This window comes from Theropithecus gelada, chromosome 12 (assembly GCF_003255815.1).
Source record: "Theropithecus gelada isolate Dixy chromosome 12, Tgel_1.0, whole genome shotgun sequence".
In the NCBI taxonomy this organism is placed as follows: domain Eukaryota; kingdom Metazoa; phylum Chordata; class Mammalia; order Primates; family Cercopithecidae; genus Theropithecus; species Theropithecus gelada.
Genome location: NC_037680.1, coordinates 51,563,366 through 51,579,230, shown reverse-complemented (window position 1 = coordinate 51,579,230; position 15,865 = coordinate 51,563,366). Strand labels below are relative to the sequence as shown.

The 15,865-nt window shown below is 40.7% G+C and overlaps 1 protein-coding gene across 4 annotated transcripts in view; it reads left to right on the top strand.

Moving 5' to 3' along the window:
• Window positions 1–6,901: 6,901 nt before the first annotated feature.
• ATF2 (activating transcription factor 2) overlaps window positions 6,902–15,865 on the top strand; it is a 92,472-nt gene continuing 83,508 nt past the window's right edge. For 2 of the 4 annotated variants that reach the window (XM_025405364.1, XM_025405365.1), the window contains exon 1: window positions 6,902–7,094. The gene's annotated coding sequence lies outside the window, so the exon portion shown is untranslated. The remainder of the gene's footprint in view (window positions 7,095–15,865) is intronic. The other 2 variants (XR_003122200.1, XM_025405363.1) reach the window with 1 other exon arrangement.

Sequence of the window (15,865 nt, the reverse complement as noted above, 5' to 3'; positions counted from 1 at the left end):
TTGGTGGTTGAAAAGGCTTGAAACATTCATTCAGAAACAGGTTTCTTGTAAGAGATGTCCCAGCTGAGGGAATCTCCCAGAATGAAAATGGACTAACTGAGCTGTGGCTGCATAGTCTTAAGGCTACTAAGAAAACAATAACAACAAAAAACCACACACAATGACTCAAACTTTATAGAGGGGAAAGGACATAGTGCATCAGAAGTTTTAACATCGTTGAGTATACATCCTTTTATTTAATTTTTATTTCTAGTAACAAAGTTATGACATTGAAAGTACATCACTGGAATGCATCTACTCCTAGCAGAAATGTTTATTGTGCACCATTTTTATAGGAAGTACTGCCTCAGCTTATGAGCTTTGCAAACAAATATTAACGCTAAATGCTTTTTACTGACTTCTTTGTTTCTGAACAGAAGCTGATAAAGATACTATTTTTCTGTCAAACATGAAATGGATTTTCTATGTTGATAAGATGATGTTGGTAAAATGGTGAATTAAATGAGTGGCAGTTAAGTGTTCAGATGTTCAGAGGGAGTAGAAATAATTTTATAGTTAAAGAATCACATGAAAAAGTACTATTTGTAATTTAAGACAAACCTTAACCATGTCACAAGGACAGACCAGAAGAAGAGGGCATCTTGGCTAGTGCAAAGCACAAGAAAAAGTAAATGAGCACAGCATTGGTACGTGAGAAACAAGGAGTTCCCTGAGTATGAAACAGAAATGGTGTGAGATAAGGCTGTAAAGGAAGACTGGGGCCATTTTATGTAAACAGGCAGGTATAAGAGTGTGAGTTGTATTCATGTGCTACTGTCAGTCATTCAAAGTTTAGAGGTGTATTTTAGAAAGGTTGATAGGAGACTAGTGTGTGGGATGGACCGGAGCCAGCAATGAACAGCAGTCATACTATAGTAGCTTTGCTGAGATGTAATGAAGGCCTAGTCTAGGATGGTGGCAGTGAAGACAGTTGACCCCGAACAACATGGGTTTGAACTGTGCAGGTCCACTGATACATAGACTTTTTTCAATATCTTGGAAAATTGTTTGAGGTTTGAAACAAATTGAAAAAACTCAGGCAAACCATGTAGCCTAGAAATAATCGAGAAAATTAACAAAATGATATGAATGCATAAAATATGTAGATACTGGTCTACTCCATTAACTGCCATAAAATATACATAAATCTATTACAAAAATTTAAATTTATCAAAACATGCACATAGCCTGTACATTGTACCATTTACAGTTGAGAGAAATGTAATTGTAGAGATGGAGTAAACCATAACTGCATAAAATTAACTGAAGAACATACTGTACTACTGTAATAATTCAGCAGCCACCTCCTGTTGCTATTGTAGTGAGCTTAAGTGTTATGAGTATCCACTTAAAATGCTGTGATGCTCATCATCTCCGTGGGGCAGTTCATCTCCAATAAATTGTGTATCACAAAAAAAAGGTGATCTTTCGCACTTTTTGCCTTTTTTTTTTTTTTTTTTTTTTTTTTGAGATGAAGTCTCGCTCTTGTCTCCCAGGCTGGAATGCAATGGCAGCTCACTGCCAACCTCCGCCTCCCGAATTCAAGCAATTCTTCTGCCTCAGCCTCCCGAGTAGCTGGGGATTACAGGCACCTGCCACTACACCCAGCTAATTTTTGTATTTTTAGTAGAGATGGGGTTTCACCATGTTGGTCAGGCTGGTCTCGAACTCCTTACCTCAGGTGATCTGCCTGCCTCAGCCTCCCAAAGTGCTGGGATTATAGGCGTGCGCCACCGTACTCGGCCAGTTCTTGCATATTTTTCACTGGGTTAGTGCAATATTATAAACCTTGAATAACACCATGGAACCTATACAGAGTACTACTAGTGATGCTAGAAGCAGTCCCACGACGCAAAGTCATGACATTGCAAGAAGTTGAATGGCTTGATATGCACCATAGATAGAAGAGGTCCGCAGCTGCAATTGTCACCATTTCAGACAATTCATCTTGTAAACAGATGGTGTAAACTTGTAAACTTAATGATATTGATAATAGTACTAGAAATGTATTTTCTCTTACGATTTTCTTAACATTTTCTTTTCTCCACCTTTATTGTAAGAATACAATATGTAATGTATATAAAGTACAAAATTTGTTTATCAACTATGTAATCAGTAAGGCTTCTGGTCAACAGTAGGCTGTTAGTAAAGTTTGGAGGAACTCAAAAGCTATATGCAAATTTTTTATTGCATGGGAGACTGGTGGGGTGAATCAATGCCCCGAACCCCCAGCCTTATTCAAGGATCAACTATATTTTAAAAACAATGCAAAGGTAGTATCAGTAGGATTTAATGCCTAGATCTCAGGACCCAGTTAGGAGATGAGAGGGTGTGTGCATCTAGTAAGTGCTAGCTATACTGTTATTTAACCCTTATAACAACCTGTAAACTTGGGAATAATTTCCAAGATGCAAAGGAAAATAGGCTCAGAGGTTAAACAGTTCCCAAAATCACACAGCCATTAAGTGGCAAAGTCAGGATCCAAATTCAGATCTTCCTTAAAGCCCATGTTCTGTTTTTTTTGTTTGTTTGTTTTTGTTTTTGTTTTTTTTATGTGACTGTTAGTGACGACAAGGAAAAAGCTGATTTGGGGAAATGATGAACTTTGTTTTTTATATACTTTTAAATACAAGAGGTATAATTTTACAGATCTGGGCTTGAAAAGAGAAGAAAGGTATATACAGCACAGACTAGATGTGCATAAAAGAAATGCAGTGCAGCAGTAGGGACCCAGCTCCAGACAGGTAACAAATTGGTAGTGAACATCATTCACCTAGTTTTGTGACTCTCCAGCAATTTTGGGAAGCTTGTTAATACAAACTGATGTAAAGAGCAGTGAGGGTTATCAGGGTTGTGCACTGGGTAGAAGAGATGATGGAAGGTCAAAGTGGCTCTAGGCAGACAGCAAACAAGCACACTGTTCAACAAGATGACCTATGCATTTCAGACCAAGTAAGGAACAAGGGAAGACACAATAAAGGTGATAAATTGAAATAACACAGAGGGGTCATTTATGGGAAGCCATGAAAGGTAGGAGTGGTACTATTTTTATTAACAACAATATTGTATAAAGAGCAGAATATAATGATGGCAATCCCTCTTTCTGGTGAGTCAGATGAGAGAGAGGTGGCATTAGCATCAAGAGAAAAAACAAGGCCCTTAAATTCCATTCTCCCTCTCTCTGGACTGGTTTTGTTGAAGCTAGTATAAGCTAACTGGTATGATGTGAAGATAAACGACTTTTTTCCCCATAATTCCACACCCCAATAATTATAAATTATTTTGGGAAACCCAAGATTTGGGTTGGAGGGTAGACATCCCTGCACTTAGAATTTCCATGATGAGGACAAGTGCTGAGAGGTAACTTTAATATAGGCCGTTTCAGCAATGTGCAGGAAGACCCTGAACTGGCAGAGAGGAAAAGATCTGCCATGAGATAGAAGCTACCAAAATGTCTGTACAATGTCTGGGCCCACATTATCCTATTTCATCTCAGGTATCAGTGGGGTAATCATGTCCTGTGTCCCCCACCCCTTTCACATCACACACACCCCCCCCACCTTGATTCCACTGATAAAATCCCAGCTAATCCACTGTACTAGGCTGTATCCTGAGAATATCATGAAAATGTACAGGCTCTTTCCCTAAGCCTAGGATTAGTTGTACCAAGCAGACATAAGGGGTGCCCTGTAGTCTTCTATGTTTTGGTTAGCTGCAGAAAAACAGAAACTGTGTTCTGTAAATTATTAGCAAGAGAGAGAAGGAGGGGAAGCTAAAAGGGAAGATGGAGAGAGAGATGGTTTGGCTGGGTTCCCACCCCAAATCTCATCTTGAATTGTAGTTTCCATAATCCCCACGTCATGGGAGGGACCAGGTGGAGACAATTGAATCATGGGGGTGGTTTCCCCATCCTATTCTCATGATAGTGAGTTAGTTCTCAGAGATCTGATGGTTTTATAAGGGACTTCTCCGTTTGCTGGGCACTCATTCTTTTCGCTGCCGCAACGTGAAGGATATGTTTGCTTCCCCTTCCGCCATGATTGTGAGTTTCCTGAAGCCTCCCCAGCCATGCTGAACTGTGAATCAATTAAACCTCCTTCCTTTATAAATTACCCAGTTTCGGGTATATCTTTATTTGCAGCATGAGAACATATATATATATACACACACACACACACACACACACACTAGTTTCAGAATTTTCGTGAGCAGTTTTAACAGATTATGGATCAACAGCCCTATCATACTAAGGTGGAAATACTACATTTATGTGGCATTTGGAAGATTTTGAGGGTGTTTAGAGACCATCATTGATTCTTATGATATTTACTTATTAACACTTCCATAACAGAAATGCATTTTCTTCAAATAGCCTCATTTTGTATCTAAGGAATATTAGTTTTATTTAGCAGTCATGCTGGGTTCTTAAAAGGGATTCACTAGACTCTCACTAATTCTCTTAGAACTAAGTTTTGGGTAGGTGCATTATGGAACAAGACAGGTAAAGAAGAGGTCTACAGTAAGTTTCCTGCATTTGTAAAGAGAAGACTAAAGAATTTTAGGACCCTTGGGGATACTGAGGAATGCAGAAGTGAGAACAAAAATGGAAAATGATGGCATTTTATGAGGATATGAATAAGTAGTGAGACAAGTTCATGGAATCAGACCTGAATATGGTAACTACATTCATTTTGACAATGCTGAATGTCTTCCCCACTTGTAGAAAAACTATAGTAAACAGGCCGGGCGCGGTGGCTCAAGCCTGTAATCTCAGCACTTTGGGAGGCCGAGATGGGCGGATCACGAGGTCAGGAGATCGAGACCATCCTGGCTAACCCCGTGAAACCCCGTCTCTACTAAAAAATACAAAAAACTAGCCAGGAGAGGTGGCGGGCGCCTGTAGTCCCAGCTACTCGGGAGGCTGAGCCAGGAGAATGGCGTAAACCTGGGAGGCGGAGCTTACAGTGAGCTGAGATCCGGCCACTGCACTCCAGCCTGGGCGACAGAGTGAGACTCTGTCTCAAAAAAAAAAAAATAAAATAAAATAAACTAAAACTTCCAGTTTGAAAAGTCAAATTTCTTTAGAAATAAAATACTGCTAACTTACTTTTGCAAAGCATTTTCCTNAAAAAAAAAAAAAAAAAAAAGAAAGAAAAACTATAGTAAACAAACTGCTGTGGAACTAGAAATATGTGGATAAAGTGAGACCCTTTGTTAAATGCCAGGCTGCCAAAATGCATATATAATAGACTGGCATAGTTTCCACCTATTTCCCGCCCCCTATCTTGTTTATTTTTTTTTTCTCACTTTAGGTATACCTTCTCTTTAGAAAATCAGCTGAAACTGAATTATCAAAACAGATCAGAGTACTGTTCATATCACTAGTTCTTCTCTTGTCTAAAAAGAACTGACTTTCTTCAAAATGTGTTCCTCGAATGCATCATGTAGATAATTTAACTGCTTGACAACAGACCAGAGAAGTAGAAATGAGAAATTTAAAACCAAAGCTACTGCCCAATTGAATCAACACTGAAAAAAATAATTTCAAATTTTAATACATGTGAATGGAAAAATAATTTTTTAAAAAATCTATTCTAATTGACCCAAACTTCTTTTGAAATGTCGTAACATTTCTAATTCTTTTTCTCACATTAGTTGTTTTGGGAGATGGAGAGAGAAGCATCATTTTAATCAATGTTTTCTAGACCTAACAACTGTGATGTCAATCAAACATTTTGTCCACCATTTCCATCATGAGTAATCTGAACTGTGAGGTTTTGCTGACATAGTGTTACACTACAATGACACTACTACAACAATACTGTTACTATATGGGGACAACACTTTCATTTTAAGTAGGAAAGTGTTAATAATTTGGCTTAATGTTTTTTAACTAAAATTAGTTTTAAAAGAGGACTGAGTTGGCTTATATACATGTATGCAGTCCAGAGACCTACCTGTGAAAATGTCAATGCCATTACAATTTCACTTTATGCCAGATATCATTCTTGAACTTCAGGCTCATTATCTCTTATAATATCCCCTAAAACCTTTCAACAACTTTGAGAGTGTATTTTATGTTAATATATAAACTAGTTCATAATTTTGTTACAGACTAGAAATCAGTATTTAATAAATGGAAAAATAAAAGACTGAAAATCTTTTATTGAGTAAATTTTCAGAGGCCTCTGATCATACTTTTCAACTTGTGCCTATTGAATAACCAACATCCCTACAGTTAATATTAAAATCTTTAAGTTGTGTGAGGTTTATTGGAGGGGAGGGATGGGGAATTACCAGCAAACTCTGCCTCCCGCAAACCTCACCTAACCCGAAGCTCCCCGTCTCAGACTCCCGGGGAGCCAGGGGGTGGGCTGAGGAACGCAGCCTACCTTTACCCACCTCCCTACCTAGTGCTGGGAAGCGACGGCAACGGAGACACCCGGCTCCTGGGGCTGGGCTCGGAGGACCCATCCTGCTTCCCCCTACCAGCCTTTCTGGAGCTCACCATCCTCGCTTTACACCGCCAACACCCTGCCTACCCCTCCTCCGCCGCCTGCACCCGCCCCCTCCTCCAGCCGACAGCCAATCACAGCCTTCCACAGCCTTGGGTTTACAGAGGTAACGCTCCTTGGGCCCTCTGGTCCCGCCCCCTCCAGAACTGCTTCCCGCCCTTCGGGCTCCTTGCCCAATCACGAGCGCCCGAGTGCTCTTTGGTGCCCGTCCCCTCTACCCGCCCTGCCGAAGACCCGCCTTCTTCTCCTTAAGCCTGACGGAATCACCTGACTCGGAGGCTCTCCCTCAGAAGGAAGGCAAGACGGGGCGTGTGCATGGAGGGGAGGGGCGCGAGAAGGAAGGGGGGGATGCCGGGAGCGGGGCGGGTCGGGGGGGGAGGAGGGTTGTCAGTCCGATCTCGCGAGAGAGGACGGAAGCCTGTGGGAGCCCGTGGCCTTTAAAGTGCCGTTCAGCCTTTTCGTCCAGGGGTGGTTTGTAAACACGGCTGTGCTCGGGGCTCGCGAGTGACCGAAAGGATCATGAACTAGTGACCTGGAAAGGTGAGTAATGATGGGCAGAGGTCAGCAGGGCTGGAGACTGTAGGGATACGGAGAAAGAAGGTGCTAACATGGCGACGTCGCTCAGCACAGTCCCCACCCCCCGTTTCCCATCACCTCGGGTGCTCCTGACGTGCTTCTTAGCCCTTGGGGCGATTGTGGCTGTGATGCCACCTTAGCGGCCCGCGCGGTGTGGGCTTTGGGAGCCTGACTGGCTGGGCCGGACCGTTAGGTAACCAGCGTTCGTTGTTCCGGCCCCTCCCTCTCGCGCGCTTTCCTAAGGCAGAGGAAAAAGGAATAACGGCTCCTCTTAGACCCCTCCCTCCGATTTATCTTCCCCCTGCTTGGGTCAGTTCAGAGGTCCTCGGGGCGCGCGTCGAGTCAGCCGTGTGCGCAGGGAGACCTCTCCCACCCACAGTCCTTGGGTTGGGCGGGGAGAGGGCCCACTCTAGTCTCCCCACCCAGTGTTCAAGCGATTGAGGACCGTGTATTTGTGATGGTGGCGGGGAGGAGGATCGGGAGGCGCGGCTGAAAATAGAATGAGGGTCCCTGGCTGCGGTGCAGCCTGAAGGAAAGAATGGTGTGGAGAACCTGGGAGCTGCAAGTCTCGGCCTTTTCCGTCCTTTCCGCCACCCTCACAGTCCCGCTACCCCCCACTTTTTCCCGGTGGGGCGGGGCTTAGGTGTGGGTGAAGAGTGATTCTGGTATTTTCCCCTATTTTTTTTTTTAATCTCTTTGGGTGGACAGCAGACCTTATGTAAAGAAATAATTTGCTTTTCATCATGCCCTAGGAACCAGGGCCGAAAGGGAGTGTGTGTACGTGTTTTCCATGTTCGCTCGTTTAACCGAACCTAGGAGGAAAAAGAGGAGGAGCTGGGGACTATTTTTGTGCCCCTAGGTAGTATAAAATTGGCTTTCCTTAATGGAGAGTCTTAAAACTGGTGAGGCCAAGAGCAAAACTACTGTGAATATCATGTAGTAAAAGAGATTACTCCTGATGGACCTCAGGCATCAGAAATTTTACTGAAAGAAATGTTTCTCTTAAAATTCAACACCTATTTTAAGTAGTGATGTAAAGCATTTCTTTACATGTACCTTCAGGTTTTCTAATGCTTTCCTGGCTATTATTTAACTGGTACTAAGGGATTGACTAATCCCTAAATTATAATGTGAAAGTTTAAATTTCTTAGAGGTTTTAAATTATGGAGACGTCACAATGCATGCATTTACGATATACATTTAAAATCAGAACAAAAACTGACTTCCTTTGAGCACACTTTTTGTCCTATTTGAAGAAACATGACCACTGGCGTTATCATTGTCAGTAACAGCCGTTCTAATCTTTAAATAGCCATATAGCTTTGGTCTCATGAATCAAAATTATGAAGGTAAAGCTTCATAAAAGCTTTTTAAAAAGTAACACCTACAGGTTTAAGTGCCCTGAAGTGCAAACACAGAAACAGTTTTATCATGTATTAATTTTTTTTTCTTACTCGAGGAATCCACCGTAAAAACTTTGTTTCAAAATGATAGGAACATCCTTGTAAAATACGTTTTAAAAATACAGATACCCTCTGCAGATTAAGAAAGTTCATGGATCTTTAAGGCCGTCAGTAGTTGCGTAATAGTTAAGAATCCTCGTCTTTGTAAAATAATTTCTAGGAATCTTCCAGATTTACCGTGATGTGTAAAAGAATTTCTGAGAATCTTCCAAATTTGCCGTGATGTGTATGTTGCCTTTCCAAGACGTTTAATCTTGCTTTGAGAGAATGCTACTGCCATTAAGTTTTAAGAAATGATTTAAAATGTAATATCGTGGAAATTTAGAACTTAGATGTTATGTATTTTAATTGTCAGGAAGGAGCTTTCAGGGACCTTTTGTGTGTGTGTGTAGGGTATATAATACCTTCTGTAGCTCCGGGTGCATTTCCTGAAAATCCTTTTTAAAATACCTTATCCGAATGTTTATTTCGTATTTGGGGCACTAATTATTATTAGTTAAATATGTAACCCAGGAATTCCTGCACTTTTTTCTTTGGCGTTGTTTTTTATTTTTAAGCTGAGATAATAGAGGCTGGGCGCGCGCGGTGGCTCATTCCTGTAATCCCAGCACTTTGGGAGGCCGAGGCGGGCGGATCATGAAGTGAGGAGACCTTCCTAGCTAACACTGTGAAACCCCGTCTCTACTAAAAGTGCAAAAAACTAGCCGGTCGTGGTGGCGCCTATAGTCCCAGCTACTCAGGAGGCTGAGGCGGGAGAATCCCTTGAACCCGGGAGGTGGAGGTTGCAGTGAGCCGAGATCGCTCAACTGCACTCCAGCCTGGGTGACAGCGAGATTCCGTCTCAAATAAATAAATAGTAGAAATGGTTGTCAGCATTTTAACAAATAATGGGGGTGGAGGTACTCTTTATTGGTATTCAGGATCTGAAAGCTCTGTGAGTATGGTTGAAAAATATTCCATACATCAAACATCTATAGGTAGCGTTAACTCTTCAAAGAATAATGTACGTTTTTTCTACCCAACTTTTTGTATTTTGGAAAACTTGGGTTTTAATGATACATACATTCTTGTCTGGTAAATTGTTAGATCATGTTAGATCAGGTAAACAGTCTCACCAATGTGTGCTGTTTCTACTTATTTTGTCTTCAAGCTCTTCCTTCCAATATGAAATATGTCTATAGGTAGGCATTTCTTTATCGTTTTTATTCTTACTAAAATGTCATTGGAGAAGATAAGGTAGTTGAAGTCTCCCTTATTAAAACCAGATTTTCACCAGAACCTCTTGTTTAAAATTCAGTGAATAACAATAATTAATATTCAACTGATTTTTATAAAAGTCAATGCATATAGCACTTGTTGGGTTATTTTGTATAATTAAAATGTACCCTAAAAAATCCCACCTTAGGCAGTATGTGGTGGCTTACGCCTGTAATCCCAGCACTTTGGGAAGCTGAGGTAGGCAGATCAGCTGAGGTCAGGAGTTCAAGACCAGCCTAGCCAACACGGTGAAACCGCATTGGTGGGTGCCTCCAATCCCAGCTACTGGGGAGGCTGAGGCAGGAGAATCTCTTGAACCCAGGAGCAGGAGGTTGCAGTGAGCCGAGATCGTGCCACTGCACTCTAGCCTGGGCAACAGAGTGCGACTGCATCTCAAAACAAAACAAAAACAAAAAACTCACTTGGTATTGTTATAATCTGGACTTTAGTATTTGTGTTTATCTTATACTCACACCAATTCCTCAAGGCTAAGAACTTGTCTAAAATGCTGCATGTTCTCTTTATGTAAGTTTTAATGTTGAAGTAGTAGGATAGTAATCACCTATTTATGTTTGAAGGAAAACCCCACGGAACATTTTATTTCCTTTGTTATGTTTCTCAAGGTTAAAAGGTTATATAGTAAGGTGTAAGATCGTTTCATAGAAAATCAAGGAAATTTGTGGATCTTTAAGGCCTTCAGTAAGTGTATTTTATTTTATTTTATTTTTGAGACAGAGTCTCCCTCTGTCTCCCACACTGGAGTGCAGTGGTGCAATCTTGGCTCACTGCAATCTCCACCTCCCAGATTCAAGAAGTTCTCCTGTCTGAGCCTCCAGAATAGCTAGGGGTGCTATTCCTAGGGGTACACCACCATGCCCTGCTAATTTTTGTATTTTTAGTAGAGATGGGGTTTCACCATGTTGGCCAGGCTGATCTTGAATTCCTGGCCTCTGGTGATCCACCCACCTTGGCCTCTCAAAGTGTTGGGATTACAGGCGTGAGCCACCACACCAGGCCTGTTTTTACACACTATTTTTATCTTATAAATATATTTAATGTTACATATTATAAAATTATAAATAAATATGTATTCCTTATATATGTCTTTTCAATTTGTTGAGACTTTTTGACAACCTTGCTGACAACCTTGAAACTGGTGTATTCATTTTCACTTTTGAGGGATTACAGGCATGAGCCACTGCATCTGGCCTATTTTTATACATTATTTTGTGCTACAGGTGTATTTAATGTTACATATTATATGATTATAAATAAATATGTATTCATTATATATATGTTTTCAATTATTGTTGGCAACCTTGAAACTAGTGTATTCATTTTCACTTTTTTTTTTTTTTGAGATGGAGTCGCTATGTCACCTAGGCTGGAGTGCAGTGCTGCTCTCAGCTCATTGTAACCTCCGTCTCCTGGGTTCAAGTGATTCTCCTGCCTCTGCCTCCTGAGTAGCTGGGATTACAGGTGCCCGCCACCACGCCTGGCTAATTTTGTATTTTTAGCAGAAATGGGGTTTCACCATGTTGGCAAGGTTGGTCTCGAACCCGCCTCGGCCTCCCAAAGTGTTGGAATTACTACAGGCATGAGCCACCACACCCATCTTCATTTTCACTTTGAAGTATGTTTATTGATGGTTTTTTCCCTTGGCATTTTGACATTGACAGTAAAGAAGAGATGTAAATAAAATGTTTTGGGGGCTTTGCCTGTTCACCCATATTTGCATTCTGTATCTTAACAAAGATAGTGGTTCTCAGCCACTTTTTTGCCTTTCTACCCAAGGAATAGAAAATACTTCCAACAGTAGTAGTGGCTTATTACCATAGAGATTCTCAACAAGATTGGTAGGGAAAGACAGGGAGAAAGAATTGTAATTGGCAAAATAACCATATGGACTTTGGTTATTTTTGTAATATATAGTATTTTTATCTATAATATTGACCATAAATTTATAAACATATTCCCTAAATATTCTTTAGTTTGCTAGCAGAACTGAAACCTTTGTCATTCCGATTTTTTAGCTTTGTTCCAATTTTATAGCTTTGGTTTTTCTAATTTTACTGTTTGGGCTAGTATGTTTGCTTTTATTTATTAAACGTGTGTCGGAACAATTTTTTTTATGTATCAACTTGTTTTGCGATACTAACATAATTGTGTTCATTATTTTTGTTTTCTTCTAGTTTGTGCATATATATTACAGTTTTTACAGAATTATATCAAATAAGTTTTTATTTTACTTTTATTTTTATTTTACTTTTATAGCATTATATTTTTCCATGTTGTATAACCTTTATGATATTTGTTACTTGATAATTGAAAAATAAGTATTAAATTTGTACTAAATGTCTGACAGGAAAATAATAGTTTTCAGTTTATGCCTATTTTGACATTGAATTGAACATCTCTGTGCATTTATCTTTTTCTTTTATGAATTGTTTCTGTAGGATACTAATCTCAAATGAATTACTAGTCAAAAGATACAAATGTTTCTGCAGTTGCCAAATTTTTGCCTCCCCAAAGACTTGAGCAAGTTTACACTGTCAGCAGAGCATGAATGTGTTTGCTTTGCCATAATTTTGTGAACTTTGGAGTTATGATTAATAAAGTATGATTACCTAATTGGGAATTATTGCTGGGAATAAGTTGTATTATTTAGCAGTTTTAAAATTATTTAGTAGGCTATATCATACTATAGTTATTTATCTACCAGTGATCTATGTGATGCGACAAATATTGTGTATTGCATATTTTCTGACATTTTACTCTTTGTTTCTCTTAAAGTTTATCAAAACTTTTGACAGCCTAGTAACAATAATTCTTAGTTTTCATGCAGTTTTATGTGGTTTGTACATTGAATATTTTAATGCTAGTTTATAAGAGTTAATTTCTGGGCTGGGCGTGGTGGGTCACGCCTATAATCCCAGCATTTTGGGAGGCCAAGGCGGGTGGATAACCTGAGGTCAGGAGTTCAAGACCAGCCTGGCAAATGTGAGAAAACCCCATCTCTACTAAAAATACAAAAATTAGGTGGGAGTGATGGGTGCCTGTAATCTCAGCTACTCGGGAGACTGAGGCAGGAGAATTGCTTGAACCTGGGAGGCAGAGGTTGCAGTGAGCCAAGATCGCGCCAGTGCACTCTAGCCTGGGCAACAGAGGGAGACTCTGTCTCAAAAAACAAAAAAAAGAAAGAGTTACTTTCTGAGCTATACATTTCATAGGAGTTCTGTCTTATGAATGTGTCATTATGATTAAGATTTATAATGACAAATTCATTACCATATAGGAAACACTTGGAATAAAAGTATATATGAGTATATGATAGGCAAATTGACTTGAGTTTTGTCTCTGGCACATAGTAAGTATGTACTCAGTATTTTAGGATAGTTATTAAAAGCCAGATTGTCATGGGTCTGCCACTTACTAACTGTGTTACCGTGGGTGAATTATATAACCTCTCTCTGCCTCAGTTTCCTTCTCTTTAAGGAGAATAATTTAACTCATAGTCTTGCCGTGAGCATTCTTGTAATATATATACAATACTTAATACAGTGTCAAGAACTTAATGAGACTCAGGATATGTTGTGGGAATTATTATTGAAGTTCATTCAGAAATAATCTAGCCTAGCCCTCCAGGCATGCTTGTGCTGTAGCTTGAAAGCAGTACAGCAGCCATCTATTTGGTAGATTTGGCAACAAAGTTGTTTTTCCCTAGGAATTTATAATTTGTGAAGGAACATACCACCTTAGAATTTTCATAAATTCATTTGAGAGAATGTCTCATATTTTTTTGTTCCGTGTGTACCCCGTCTCAGACTTTTTCTGTATCAAATTCATGCAGTATAGCGTATCCTTCTTTTGAGATGATAAAATTATGATACTATGATTTTCATAAAATCCAATTATCTTTGTATTTTTGAGACAGTCTTACTCCGTCATCCAGGTTGGAGTACAGTGATGCGAATAAGTCTCACTGCGGCCTCCACCTCTTGGGTTCGAGAGATCTTCCTACCTCAGCCTCCCAAATAGCTGGTACCGCACTTGCATGCCACCACACTCAGCTAGTTTTTAAATTTTTGTAGAAATGGGGTCTTGCTGTTGCCCAGGCTAGTCTCAAACTCTCAGGCTCAAGCAATCTTCCCATCTCAGTGTCGCAAAGTGCTGGGATTACAGGCTGCTCCCCGCCCCAGCTCTCCTTTTCTTCTACTCCACCAATCCCATTATAAACATTCCAGTGAAACCTTTCATTTCTCCTTCCCCATAGTGGAATTGAGATTATGATTAATATACTACAGTCCTAAAGTTGTTTTGAAGTCTCTGCTAATTATACGATTATAACTGCACTATCAGTTTTTGGCCACAAAGTTGAATATCACTTAACTTACTTGAATTTTGACATACTTTGAAAACAGAAGAAAGAGGTGAACTTGTCATTGTTTTCATGAGTATAGTACGTAACCCATAGTCTTATTTTATTTCATTTTTAGAGACAGGGTCTCTGTCGCCCAGGCTGGAGTGCCGTGGCGCCATCTCGGCTCACTGCAAGCTCTGCCTCCCAGATTCAGGCCATTCTCCTGCCTCAGCCTCCCCAGTAGCTGGGACTACAGGCGCCCACCACCACGTCCAGCTAATTTTTGTGTGTGTGTGTTTTTAGTAGAGACGGGGTTTCACCATGTTAGTCAGGATGGTCTCAATCTCCTGACCTTGTGATCCGCCCGTCTTGGCCTCCCAAAGTGCTGGGATTACAGGCGTGAGCCACTGCACCCGGCCAGGTACTCTTATTTTAAATTACCCATTTAAAATATCCACTTGGGTTCCTGTAAAGATGGCCTCAGTTTCCAATGTTCCCACCAGACGTTTGCTTCTTGCCCTAGGATCTGGAAGCTTTAAGGCACTCTTATTTAAATTATCCATTTAAAATATCCATTTAAAAATTATCCATGGATAATTTAAAATAAGAGTTTGAGCTCCAGGAATTCAAGACCAGCCTGGGCAACATTGTGAGACCTGGTCTTTCCAAAAAAAAAAAAATTAGCTGGGCATGGTGGCATGTGCACCTGTGGTCCCACCTACTCAGGAGGTTGAGGTGGGAGGATCACTTCAGCCTAGGAGATCAAGGTTGCAGTGAGCCATGTTTGTGCCACTGCACTTCAGCCTGGGTGACAGCAAAACCCTGTCTCAAAAAAAAAAAAAAAAAAAATTCCTGAATTCAAAATACTTTAGTCTTGAGAGGCAAATGAAGTCCTACTAGGTCATGGCTACAGGTTTTCAAACTCCTTGATATAAGTTTGTTATCATGACCACATTGCTATTCCCAAGGTGATCTCTAGGATCATTTAAAAATGTATGAAGATAGTCATGAATGTACCGAGTGTTCGTATCCTGCTTCAGTTCACCTTGGCTGTGCCTACGTGATGACAATTTTTTTTTTTTTTTTTTTTTTTGAGACGGAGTCTCGCTCTGTCGCCCAGGCTGGAGTGCAGTGGTGTGATCTCGGCTCACTGTCACCTCTGCCTCCTGGATTCAAGAAGTTGTCTGCCTCAGCCTTTGAGTAGGTGGGATTACAGGCACTTGCCACCACGCTCAGCTAATTTTTCTATTTTTAGTAGAGAAGGGGTTTTACCATCTTGGCCAGTCTGGTCTTAAACTCCTGATCTCGTGATCCACCCACCTTGGCCTCCCAAAGTGCTGGGATCACAGGCGTGAGCCACCGTGCCCGCCCCATGATAACAGATGTTTGACAGGGAATCAAGTCATGTCTACTGTCATTTGTGCCAGCATGCCCCTCCCCCTGCAGTGTTGGCCCCAGATCTTCCCTTTGTGTTTTTATATTTGTGGGAAGGGGCCTCATCAGCAGCAATCATCAACCAATAAATAGGATCTACTTAGTGGTGAACTCATGGGCTGTTTAATTGGTAAGAGTCACTGGCCTGACCACACCACAGCGTGGCCACTTGGGTTCCTGTAGAGATGGCCTCAGTTTCCAGTGTTCCCCCCAGACATTTG